The sequence below is a fragment of the Canis lupus genome, chromosome 28 (genome assembly GCF_003254725.2).
Source record: "Canis lupus dingo isolate Sandy chromosome 28, ASM325472v2, whole genome shotgun sequence".
Taxonomy (NCBI): Eukaryota; Metazoa; Chordata; class Mammalia; order Carnivora; family Canidae; genus Canis; species Canis lupus.
In genome coordinates this window covers 27,105,070-27,114,733 of record NC_064270.1, presented here as the reverse complement: position 1 = coordinate 27,114,733, position 9,664 = coordinate 27,105,070, and positions in this window count along the sequence as shown.

Below are 9,664 nucleotides of genomic sequence, written 5' to 3'. Positions count from 1 at the left end.
CCCACCTCCACCCACACACAGGGGTAGGTTTGGGTTTTGAAATAGCTGAGTAATGATCCTTTCAAGGAACACTTGAGTTCCTCACAGGAAGAAAAGAAGTCAAAGAGCTGCCACCCAAGAATCCTGGATGTGTCTTCGGAAAGAAGAAGAAAGATTTCAGATTCCTCACAAGGGATGAGATACTGTCAAACTGTTAGAAGGGGTATGGGATTTTGGGCGCGAAAGCAGGCTTGTCCGCAAAGGATTGCTGCCAGCCAGAGAGGAACACTTGTCAAAGAGGTTAACTACCCTCTGGGAAAGAGAGAATCTGGGTTCTGTCCTTTCACTCACTCAAAAGTGTAGGCCACTTTCTTTATTTTGCAGACATGATAATTAACAAAAATTACATCAAGTACCTTAGTGCTTGCATTTTTATCAAGAACCTCCTGTGGAATGATGTGATGGGTAGCATGGTGGGGGTGTGTGTGCTAGGGAAGATGAAAGACATGACCCTTGCAGCTAAAAGGCCTCTAATAAAGCAAATGTATAGAACTATAAGAGCATGAGAAGGAGACAAGTGCCTGCAGAGATATATAGATACAGTGCTATAAATACTTAGGAGAGGGAGGACTCTCTCTGCCCTGGGGAATTTGAGAAGACCTATAAAGGAGAGGGCATTGGAGTTGAATCTTGAAGGGCAAGTAAAGAGAGATGGAAGAAAGAATGTTATCCAAAGGGAATCACATAAGCAAAAGGCAGGAAAATATATAGCGTGTTTAGGAAACATTGTTCAGTATATATGGCATATAAAATATCTAGAACAGAGAAGGGGGAGACAGGACTGGAAAAGCAGATTGGAGCCAAATGTGGTGGGACAGGTCTTTTTTTGTTTTTTCTTTAAAGATTTTGTTTATTTGTTTGTTTGTTTGTTTATTTATTTATGAGAGAGAGCACAAACAGGGGGAAGATAGGGAGGGACAAGCAAAATCCCTCCCACTGAGAGGGGAACCTGGTGTGGGCTTGATCCCAGGACCAGGAGATCATGATCTAAGCAGAAAGCAGACGCTTAACCAACTGAGCCACCCAGGCACCCAAAGCAGGACAGGTGTGAATGATGAAATCAGAATTTAGACTTCCTCTACAGAGGCCCCTGTTGTTGGATAGCAGGGCTAGGGTCCTACTTAGGGCCTGGGAAGGTCTATCCAGCACCATTCTTCTGGAGGAGCTGTCCAGGAGAGAGGCAGTGAGGGGCCTAATGGGGTGTCAGTTGGAGCAAAGAGGAGACGTAGCAGAGGTCAAACTGTCAGGTCTCAGCAGGTGCTGGAGTTGGAGAGGCAAGAGCTGAGGACAAGACTCGAGCCCTGGAAATGACAGGGTGGTAGGAGGTGATGAATTCTATTCTGGACGCATTGATTTGAAGTTTCCGGCATGAGATGGAGGAGAAGAGTCCAGCAGACATCTGGAAATGTGGTTGGGGGAGAGGATGGAGCTGAGATAAACATCTGGGAGGCAGCCCCAGAGAGGTGAGGGTGGAAGCCCTGAGAATGGATGAGAACCACCAGGAAAAACATATGGAGGGAGGGCCAGGAGGAGTCCAGAGGAAAACAGACCCAAAAGGAGGAAAAAATAAAGTACCTTGGAAGACTGGCAAGCACCAGAGAAATGCTAGGTAGTAATGAGGATTCATGGAATGAAAGGCTATTATTTGGAATGAAAGAGACCTCGGAGATCCGTGGATCTAATCTTTCCATTTGACAGAAAGCAGAGACTCAACAAGGCTAAATTACAGCCAGTAAACAGCTGTATTCTGGGCTGTTCTTAGGCCAAATTGCGAAGTAGGTAAAGCTCGTTTCCCTCCCTCCTCCAGTTCCCAGACTGTCCTCTCCCTCTTCATTATTTATAGTAACATTCAAAATAGTGGCAACTGTTGGGCTCTCTCTCAGGACCTGACATAGTGTAATGGTTTGGACTTTGAGCCAGACTTCCTGGACTCCAAATGTGGCCCCTCTGCTTCCTAGGTGCGTGACTTTACACAAACTCCCTGACCCTTCCAAGCCTCAGTGTCCTCGACTGCGAATGGGGTAATCACAGTACTTGTCTCTTCGTTAGTACATGAGTAGTACTTGGCCTCTACAAATAGCTACGTAAGCATTAGCCATTATTTTATGAAGTACTCTAAATTAAGGAACTGTATAATTTATTGTTCAAACTAGGATGCTTTTGAGAAGTGCCATGTGGAACCATATGGGAGCCTGCAGCAAAAGGAAAAATCAGTAATACTGATCTTTCTTTTATTTAAAATTTTGGTGTTTTCTTAACCATGGGTTTTTTGGTATTAATTGAGGTTTTTAAAAATACTGCCTTAAAATGTGGTTTATCTTGGTCACTGAGTTTTTGGCATCCCTTCAATTTTGCACCCTGGGCAGGTACCTCACTCACTTCATTCCTCAAGTTCTGGCTCTGTTGTTGGGGTGAAATGGAAGACTTTTAATAATTATGCAGGGACAGTAAGGATAAAACAGTACTTTCCTGCCACAATGAGGCCTGTGATCCCCCTTTCTCTCTGTGAACCATCTATAGAGCTCCTCTGTGTGTGTGTACACATGTGTGTGCATGTGTGCACGCACATATGCACGTGTGTGACTTGTTTCCCACCGGTGTACACATTACCTTTCCAAAGGCATAGCTGTGCTTCCGGACAATTGGGAGCCATGTATGAAATTCAGGTATGTTCTACAGAAGGTCACTTGGAATTGGAACCTAGACCCCAAACCACTGATTCATTGAAGCTGTTTCCCTAAAAGCTGTTTCTCTGAAACTTCAATCCTTACATCCTTGAAATCGTGTCACCAGGGCCAGTGAGAAGCTGATCTCATGAGATGAAGGTGACTAACAGCTAACATCTTATTATTTCCTGGAGTAATTACTTAATTTGAGGGATAATATTAGAACCTTCTATCTCAGGGCACCTGAGTGGTTCTGTCATTTAAGCGTCTGCCTTTGGTTCAGGTCATGATTTCAGGGTTCTGGGATCAAGTCCCATGTTGGGTTCCCTGCTCAGTGGGGAGCCTACTTCTCCCTCTGTCCCTTCCTCTCCCTGTGCCTTTTCTCTCTTTGTCTCTGTCTCTCTCTCAAATAAACAAATAAGTAAAAATTTTTTAAAAGAAAAGAAAAATACTTCTGTGAAAAAAGAACCTACTATCTCATAAGATTAAATAAAATAAAGTCTATAAACTACTTAACAAAATGTGTGGGAATGATAGATACTCATTAGGTGGTAGTTAGTAGCTGCTACCATTATTAATGACAAATATATATACCTAAATAGATAGTTATTAGTACTATTGTTGAATTGTATGAAACTGCTGGTAGTCAACAGTTTTGACCTACAAAAATAACAATCTCATGTAGTTCAACCCACTACTACAATTATAATAATTAGAATTTTAGATTGAACCATATGAAACTGCCACATGGGTGATCAAAAATGCTCAAATGTTGGCAATTTCATATGATTCCACCTACTAAAAGCAATACATTGTCGGTAACATTGAATTAATCCAAAGGGCTCAGTAATTAACAATTGTTATATCGGGCCACTACTTCACATGGGCCACTACTCACTTTATGAATTAGGAAGCGCTTCCTCATCATATACTATACAATTATCTGCACACTAGCCATGCATTCATTCCACAAACATCTCTGGAGCTTCCCCAATGCACCAGATATTGAGAGAATGTTAACGGGGACTAGATGCCTGTCATGTGGGTCCAGAGCCTGGCGTTGTGGAGACTGTGAGCTTCTACCTCAGATTGTGTCCTTTGGGAAGGGAGAAATTTCTGTAAGTTATTACTGCACATAGTGATTTCCCTATGTGAATAGTTCCCAAGTTTTTTTTTTTTAATCTATCTTTTTAGCAAAGCCAGTGAAGTTATCAGAAATGATATGTGAGACGGTGTCAGAAGGTAGAGGGAGTTGTTGCATTTCCAGCTTTATTCCCAGTTCCGTAAGATGCAGCCCAGAGTAAGTTGAAAGGAAACCTTGATTTTGATTTGCTGACACACACTGTGAACCTCTTCTGCCCAGACTCCCTAAGTCATCCCCAAGAGAAGACAGCATTTAAAAATTGGAAGGATCATACTCCCCAGAAACAATATGGTTGAAGTTACACTATGTCAGCCAGCATGACCTTTTTATGTTTGCTTTTGGAGAGAGCTGGAGGGATTTGCAAATTCTTCCCTCTGTCTTTCCAACTCTTCACTACTGACTTCTAGAATCTCCCCCCCCTCCATGTGCTAATTCAGCCTCCCCTCATTTACAAAGAATGTGGCCTCAACTGAAGTTCACCCAAAAGTAAGTGTTCTGGTTAAATGTGGGTCAAAAAACTGGGACTCATCAGCCATAGAGGAAAATACTCAGAAAGTCAGTTGCCAAGAATCTGTAGAAATAAACAGATTCAAGATTTTTTTTTTGAACTCCCCTTAAAACCAGTGAAGCAGTAACTGGGACATGATTAACTCTCAGTAAGAGCGGACGGCAGATAAGCAGGTGTCTGTGAGCCTCAACATAAACAACCTTGACTGCTAGAACATTTTCCCTTGAAAATGACCAACAATGAAACAGTTTCTAGAAAAGATTTTCCAAAGATGTTTCAGGAGTCACTTAAAACAATATTGGAGGCTCCATCTTTGCTTTACTGATGTATTTATTTATTAGCTACAATTTTTCTTTCCGTGTGTGTGTGTGTGTGTGTGTGCTAAGAACATTTAAGATCTGCCCTCTCAGCAAATTTCAAGGACACAGTACCATATTAATAACTATAGTCACATGCTGTACCTTAGATCCCCAGAATTTATTCATCCTGCATAACAGAACCTTTATACTTTTGACCAACATCTACCGTTTTCTCCACCCTCCAGCCCTGCCATTCTATTCTCTGCTTCTATGAATTTGCCTTTTTCAGATTCCACATAGAAGTGAGATCATGCAGTATTCGTCTCTCTGGCTTGTTTCACTTAGTATAATTCTTTCAGGTCAACCCATTTGGTTGCAAATGACAGGATCTTCTCCTTTTAAAGGCTGAGTAATATTCTATTGCATATGACTATTTTATTTAATTCTCTTTCTTTTTGGAATAGAAGGGAAAGACCTTTAAAATTTCAAGTTAGAATTTCTGCTGGTGTTCCTCAATGCAGAGACTACAGAATATATCTATTTGCTTTCTCATATTCTATAACTTACATTGAAATGGTTCCTTTATTCTGGGCAGCATAGGGTCCTCAGTTTCTCTTGCTCTGCTTGGTTTGGTTTGTCCTATGGACAGGAGTATTCCTACTTCCGAGAAAGGCAATTTTTGAAGGATAAGCTACAAACTTCTTGAGGTACTGCTTTCCTTAAAAACAAACAAACAAACAAAAAACATGAAGGGGCAGCCCGGGTGGCTCAGCGGTTTAGCGCCGCCTTCAGCCTGTGTCTCTGCCTCTCTCTCTCTCTCTGTCTGTCTCTCTCATGAATAAATAAATAAAATCTTAAAAAAAAAACGAAGGTTTTATTTGTGACCTTTTGTTTTCATAATCATTTTGCTGTCCACCTTCTCGAACACATAAATTGTGTTGATTTTAAGCAACTGGTAAGCCACTTTTGCTTCTTCCCAAATTGCTGTTCTGTGAATCATGTTCATCTACTTGTTCGTTCACTGAATTTTTTTTTAATCTCTTTTATTAAGGAAGCATAATATAGTGTGAGTTATTCAGTGCTGTGAGTTACTAAGTGCTGATTCTGAGAACTGATCAAATAAGATTAAGAAATAGTTCCTACCTTCAAGAAACTTGCAATCCGGTACGGCAAAGACCATCCATATATACAATAACCTGCAATAAAAGGTAGACTATGATAAACATCATCCAAATTAAATGACTTAAGTGTTTGCAAAAGCATTCTTCTGAATTTCCTCGAGACTCTTGCAGCCTAAAACTTTAATCGCTGGATCAAGCATTTAAAATATCATGTCCCACCAGGCTTTTTAAAAATATCAGATCTTTTAAAAGTAATTTAATCTGAAAGACTTCCTATATTTTCCTTCTCCAAGAACCACAGCCTTCTAGACAATGTGTCAAAGATAACCCTTAAGGAGCATTGGTGAATTCTGGTAAACATGAATTACTCTTAAATGTGAATACCAAGCAATCAATGGCAATATTTCATCAACAACAAAAAGATAGATGAATGATTAAAATAAAGATGTCTCAAAAACTCAGAAATCATCACCAGTAATAATCCTCTCATGACCAAAGAAAAGCATTTTTATTGTCATCAGCTCAGGTGCCTTGGATAGGTGTTTAAGTATTAATTCTTTGACATTCCCAGAGAACAATGTGGAAGGAAATTATTAATATTAGTAAGTGATATATGTGGATTTTGTGAAACAATTGACAAAATTATGTATGGTAACAATTCCTATCATTTTCTGGTACTTGGCAGAGTGTCTCGTTCCTTGTAAGTGAACAGATGAATGAATACACGATATTTCTTACACCTAGCAAGGTGCCTGGCATACAGAAGTGCTTGCATATTTGTTAAAAGAATGATTAATTAACAACTATTGTTTTAGGTACTCTCCTAAATTATGATCACCATTCCTCTGACAACTCCAACATCTCAGTGTATCAGGTAAAGGGGAGAGTGTACAGTTCACAGGGTTACTGCTGTTACCTCCCCTTTACCCAATAAGTCTTACTCATGATTTGACTCGCAATGTTAATATCAATTCCTAAAAGAGGCTTTTCCTGACTCCTAGATCAGCATAGATCAAAAGGTCTGGCCCGTGACTCACCTGTATTGGGTTTACCAGGGTTATTGGTCAAAGTCCAGATTGCTACTCAAACAGATACTGGCACACCCATGTTCATAGCAGCATTGTTCACATTAGCCAAAAGATGGAGGCAACAATCCAAGTATGTATCCACAGACGAACGGATAAACTATAAATATGCTATATTCCATATATACAATGGAATATTACTTGGCCTCAAAAGGAAGGGAATTCTGATACATAGTACAGCATGGATGAAACTGGAAGACATTGCGTTGCTATGGGAAAGGGAAGGAGGAGTTACCGTATGGAGTTTCAAACTGGGAAGATAAAAACAGTCCTGGACATGGATGGTGTTGTTGCTTGCACAACGATGGAAATGTGTTAATTCTATTGACCTGTGCATTTAAAATGTTAAATATGGAGATGAAAAATATTTTGTTTTCTACCCTTTACCACAGTAATAATAATAATAATAACAGCAATAATAATAATAAAAGGTAGAGGCAGATTCCTGGTTTCCTTTCTGGCCTGTATAAATCAGAAAATTGAGAGGTAGGGATAGGGATGCAGCAGGGACTTGCAATCTCTCCAGGTGACTCTGATACAAAAGTTTGAGAACACTGGTCCAGACCACATCAAATTCCCTCTGCTGTATACCTCTGCAGCCATCTACTCTTTTCACTTTATCATCATGCTTGTAATTCGCTCTAAGCTCCCTGAGGGCAGAAACTACTGCTGTCTTATTCAGCACCAAAGCCCCAGCATTTAATACAATATCTGGCTCAGAGTGGCCTTCATTATATATTGACGGAATTACTTTATTTGAACATGAGTTTCATATTCCTTGTTTGTAAAATATAATAATTATCTTGAGTGGTTGGTATAAAGATTTGAGATAATACAAATGAAGGACCTCCCACCATGCCAGATTCATAGTAAGTGTTCAATCACCAGAAGCTGCTTTATTATTGTAATTATTACTGAAAGGAGGAAGAATATAATTATTCAGGATTTACACCAACAGTTACAGACTCAGAGACCTGCAGGCTCCACGCAGGTAATATAATGGCCTTCAGCATGCTGCTTTTATACTATCCAATAGGAAGCGGTGGGGACTGCAGTGAACTGGACCTGTTCATGCCATATATAAAGGAGGTTACCACTGCTTACTCTTGCCCTTGGTACTCTATAGGTACTCAGGCCAGAGCTACCAAACCTTTTGATTCTTTGAGAGAAGCTAAAAAAATATAAATTTTAATCTGAAATTTCCCAATATATAAAAGTCATATAGTCATTTAAAAATTTTTAAAGCTCTGTGCAAACCAACCCCCACTCCCCACATTTGTCCATGGGCCATGAATGTGTATCCTCTGATTCACCCCAAGTTTTATCAGGTGCCTAGGATAAACCCTCCTTCTACTGACAATAGAACTGGAATCACCCATCATGATGATATACTCACTGTACTTCTGGGTTTAAGAGAGCATCTAGTTCAAATCAATCAAACCAATCAAAACAAGGGTGGTGACAGTGTCCTTATAATTGACCTGTCAAGATGTTCAGGGGTGTAAAAGGCCAGGATAGATGTCCATGGATTCTCCAAGCAGTGTTAGCATTACTACCAACCCAAATGGTAAGACAAGAGTAGAAAATCATGCTGTATCCTTTTATTTCATTATTTTCTAGTAGGTTTCTTGGTGAACTACTTACTGCCTTTGCAGTTATTTACCCACACCTAGAAAGACAGAATTATTTCCAACAGCTAGGGGGCTCTAGCAGTCCACCTTTCAGGCACAAATGGCTTTGCTACAAGTTTCAAATCTAAAAATGGATGACTTGTCATTGGCATCTCTGAATATCAATAGATTAATATTATCTAAACATCATCCAGTCATTTGTAAAATTACTGACATCCTTTGTCAAATATTATTTTCTTTCTTTACTTTTTCTCCTTTCCATTATTTTTTTCTTTATGTAATTAAATGTCTTGATTTTATGTTGAAAGTGTTTTCCAAATTATCTAAATTAGAAAATAAATTCCTATTATTGTGGTAAATAACTTAAGTGGCTGGTAATCATACTAAGCATTTAGGTTGGTGCATTTTAACTCCATTCTTATCTAGCACATGTAGGGAAAAATTATATATTGATACCAATAGATAAGAAAAATAAATTCTCACTCCACAGAAATTACATAATTTGGCCATTTGAGAACCCAAACAACTTTTCAGCTCTTAGGGATGCTCAACAAAAGAAGATTTAAATGGAGCATCTAAGTTTTATCTGCTCATCACTCCTGCTATTTTTTCTGACATTTCCACTATCAAGACACTTAAATGTAATAAGTTAGCCTTAATTCCCAGTTTCTCTTTATTGTGCCCTCCATTCTGCTCTAGGACATGTTTTAAAAGCACTTAGAAGCACTTAATGGGCAGATTTAGCAAAATCTTCATCCTGTTTCCACAGCTCCGTTGCATACAAAAGCCCGAATAAACTCTTTCCTCCTTCTGCCTTCATCCCCTAAAAATATTGATTGTGGTCAAGGGGGGAAGCAGAGGGAGATTTCTCTTCTGTGAAAGCTACACAGAAAAAAAAAAATTTTTTTTGAATTGGTTCTTTTCAGATGCTAAATGCCCACTTCCTCTTTCTTATCAGCCACTTTAGCCCACTACTGAAAATAACAGTACTTAAACAAGTACCCACACATATCTTCAGTTTCCTGAACATCTCAAACATCACTGTTTCCCAAATATACTGACTTCAGGAAAATAGAAAATGCATTTTCTCTCAGACCCTTCTTTCCAATTTGCAAACCCAAGAGAGTTTAAGGGAAATGCAATCCACATGTTTCTGGCCATTTCTACTCAA